We start from the raw sequence: 4558 nt of genomic DNA, 5'->3' as shown, positions 1-4558 counted from the left end.
TCCTTAATTATGAGTTCATACAATTCCTAGCATCCCTAATAATTAATTCTGGAGCACAGAAGCTTAACGACAACCAACCATCATATTCCTATGTCTAGTTTATACTACTGTTGGGAGAGTTTCCCCGGATCTAGATTTTACCGTATGTGTCCATATCGACAAAATCAATAATCATGACATCGAATGAGTTAAACAATGCATGCTATGAGCAAAGAAGAAAAACCCTAACTAATGATGAAAGAATGCATGTATCATAAATATGATGTTTAAACACAAATTCCATATATGAGAGCTTCAAAAGATTACATTGATTCCCCAACAACAAGAAGAGTTTAGTTCACCATATTCATGGTGAAACTAGATGAACAATAATGAAAGAATGGAAGAGATAGAAAAACCCTAGAAAGAGAAGAGGAGAGCCGTCACCATCTCCAATTCTACCCCGAAGGGGTGAAAAGTGTGTTTTGCGTCTTCTCCAGCCAAAGATACAAACCCTAGGAAGTCCTAAAGTTATATACTATTCGAAATATTACAGAAAAGTGGGCCTAAGCCCAAAATAATGGCGCTCAGCGGTAAACTACCGCTCAGCGGTAAGTGCGTGTGTTGAATTCTTCCCCTCAGCTGCACTTTCACCCCTCAGCGGAGCCAACGGGTGTTCATTAGTGCCGCTCAGCGGTGAACTGGCGCTGAGCGGTACTTGCGGCTTCTCTTCTTTTGCAATTTTTGAGTTCTTTTCTGATTCCATCTTTATCCTTCTTCACTTCTTTCATCAAATTCACTTTAAAACCTGCATAAAACACTGAAATCAAGCATAAACCTGTCAAACTCTCTTATTTCCAAAAATATAAACAAAAGCATGATAACAAGCTAGTTTCTAAGTGTTAAAGGTTGTTTTTAGTATCAATTTTAAGCATGAAAATAACAGTTTTTCAACTGTTATCAATCCCCCACGCATTGTGGCTGTCGGATGAGTGCTTGAGGGAGGGCAGACTATTCATGGTGTTCTCATATTACCCTACCACATGCGTGTGATGATTGATGGTTCGGGATCCCCAGGCTCAGGTGCTTGTACCCACTCCAGAAATTCATTTTGTGGGGAAGGCCATAGGATCATTTATAGCTTGGCCTAAAGCATTGATCATGTCACACATCGCTACTCCACAGGTATAATGTCTTTGTTATTACTATTTCTATGTTAAATTTAAAAATATTTGTTGATAACTTTGAAATTCTTATCTTCAGTTCACACGTCCTCAGAAGTAGCTGATTCATGATACAGTCATACATGAAGATGATGACATGGCTAAGCGGAGGGTGATCCTTATCAAAGTTAATGACAAGATTACCCAGGTTTAAGAGAGCACCATTAGAACTATACTGGGATTTGAGAGTATTTGGTCTCCCCCCAATGTGCCAGTATATATCACATTAACTGATGAATTGGAGGTGATTAAGGGAGACAGGATGTTGAATATTTCCATCATTCAACTGTGGTGCATGTAAGATAGTTAATTTGTCTTCCATATTAGTTTTATTTAGATTCCTAGTTTCTAACAACTTAACTTTGTTGTTTTAGGTACGTGGACACAATCGTTGTAGACCAAGGTCGGTCTTCCATGTACGGATTTGTTGAACCTCAGACCATTCAACCTTCTGGTAACACACTTGAAAGCACACAACATTATTTGCAAACATGGATGGATGAGTCAAAAGAGACGTATACCTTGTGCCATACATTGATGGGTAGGTGTGGTTATATGTAAAAGTTCATTATTAAAGTTTACTTAATTAGTTAAATAACTATTTGTCATTCGTAATAGGTCGCATTGGCAGCTGATGGTCGTTATTCCCAAACAATGTAAAATTATATGGTTTTGTTCGTTGCACAGGAAGATGAAAACTGACTTGAGAACCATGCTTCAAGGGTAAGTGTTTCTCCAAAATGACTTTGAATTTGATGTTCACCTTAAACTTTTATGATAAATATAGTTATATTAATTTTACTTTGTGTTTCAATCTAAATAGAGTTATTGGTAAATCTCGAGGTCAACTAGTTCAACTTTTGTATCCAAAGGTTATAAGTCATTTATACTTCTAATTCATTTTCTATGTTATTGAATGATCTAAATTCTTGACTATTTAGTTTTGCTTTTAGTGTAACCAACAGCTAGATTCATGGGAATGTGGCTTCTTTGTCATGTGTTGGATTAAGACCATCATTCGAGCTGTTATTACAGATGATTGGAATGAGGTAATGATACATTACAAATCAAATTCATCTTTAAACATATACGAAACCATAATGAATCTTTCTTCATTTTGCAGCGCTTCAAGAGTACATCTCCTATACCAGAGGACACAATTAGGCAGATAAGGCAGGAGTGGACAAATTATCTTCTACAAAGATAGAGCTAGGATCACTTATATTTCTTGTTGAACATTACTTTGGTTTAGTTTAAGTTTATATTTTGATAGTTTTGGTATTGGATTGTTTTTTACATTAAGTAGAACTTTCTTTATATGAAACGCATATATATATATATATATATATATATATATATATATATATATATATATGAGTTATAGTGAACAAAACGTTTTAGGGCCTATAGACGTCGGATATGCCTACATCTAACGACTATATACACGTCTGTTATATCCAACATCCGACGTCTATATAGACGTCAGTTATATCCACCTCCGACGTCTATGTAGATATCTGGTATATCCAGTCCGACGTCTACATAGACGTCGAGTATACACTGTCCGACGTCTGATTAACGTCACCCAAAACGTCGGATGTGGATCCGACGTTAAAAGGCCAAAATAACAAACGTCTAAAGCCCTTTCTGCACTAATGTCATAAACTTTAAAACAGTGAAAGCTTTAATATCCAAAATCTTTGCATCTAACCCTATTTTCTATCCACATTTGTAAAACTAATTTCGCAAAATTCTAATAGGGATTAGGTTCCCTAATTTTTAGGGTTTTCATAATAGTATAACGGGATGAAAAATGGAGTTCAAACGAGAGGCGAAGCAATTAGGGAATCTAGAAGAAGAGACTTATCGGTGAGGGACCACTAGTGTAGTCAGAGAAAATGGCATCGGTTATTTTCGCCCATAGGCAGCGGATCCTGAACGGAGGCATATTCAGGCGAGGCAAAAAGTGGTAGACTCTTTTACTCGGTTCCGAACCAAGTTACTTTGTCTCCCTCTACTGCCTCGGTTGGAACCTGAACCGAGGCAGTAGGATCTTTTTTTTTATTTTAGCCACCTTTGTGCTTCGGTTCTCATTTCAATTCCAGATTCTAATTTTAAATCCCCAAACTGAAAAACATCAAGATTGCAAAGGCAGAAGCCCAAAAATGAATTTGAAATGAAATCCCTGTCTCTTCTAGATTCCCTACGCTCCTCCCTTTCTCACACCCTTCTTTCAACCCTCCGTCCACCGTCCTCCGCCGTCCACTTCTTCCGCTAGACGAGTGACCAGAATGGCTATGAAAAACGTTAAAGATGAACAAGACCCGCGCTTGAAGAGAATCTCCTCTACAATCCGAGTTATACCTGATTTTCCCAAGCGAGGAATTTTGTTTCAGGACATAACCACGTTGTTTCACAAACTCAGATAACAAAACTGGAACCCCAAAATTAGATGAATAGCTGAAACCCTAAGTCGCAAAAACAAGAAAAAAAACCCCAAATCTAAAAATGAAAAACATAATTCTCCAATTCTCAATTTCAAAAACCCTAAAATGCCAAATCGAAAAAGGATTCACTCCGCTGCCGCCTTCCTCGCAATGCGCCACCGCCGCCTTCGTCCATCATCGCATCCCCATTCGCACCCAACACGTTCTTATACGAAATAGGAAACCCCTAAAACTCAAAAGAAAACAAAGGAAGAAGGAGGAGAAGGAAACTTGCGTCGCGAATCAGAACGACCAACGTCCTCGCGTAGTCGTCTCCATCGAAGAAGTCGGAGTTGGAACCTTCGCGGAAGCGCTGCCGCTATCAGACACGACCTCGCCACGCCTTGCCGCTATCAGAAGTGACCTCGCCTCTATCAAATGCGACCTCGCCGCGCCTCGCTGCTATCAGACGCGACCTCGCTGCTATCAGACGCGACCTCGCCGCGTCTCTCCATGTCTTCGCTGGCCACTTACCTCAATCACAGCACTCTCACATCTCGTCCGCGTTCAAGGGAAGAAGAGAAAGGGAAGAAGCTTTAGCCTCGCTGCTCGTGTGCGTTCAAGGGGAAGAGGAGGATCTAGGCTTGCTCCAAAAGGAAAAAAAGTTGAACCCTTAATTAAAGCCCACTTGGAATCCGAAAGAGAAGAGGATCTGAGCCTATATGGCCTCGACTCAAAATATAAAGAGGTAATATAACTATACTGTTTCGGTTCTCCAACTTAACCGATGCCTATTATATCAAAAAATAATAAAAAATTAAAATTATAATGGCAATTTTGAAAATATATAGAACCCATATGACTCAATTGGCACCTTTATGCCTCGGTTCTGATTGTAACCGACATAGTATGTGTTTTTCAAAAAGTTTT

Source organism: Vigna umbellata, chromosome 10 (genome assembly GCF_029865625.1).
Source record: "Vigna umbellata cultivar VRB3 chromosome 10, Vumbellata_1.0, whole genome shotgun sequence".
Classification (NCBI taxonomy): Eukaryota; Viridiplantae; Streptophyta; class Magnoliopsida; order Fabales; family Fabaceae; genus Vigna; species Vigna umbellata.
Note: the sequence above shows the minus strand (reverse complement) of the source record.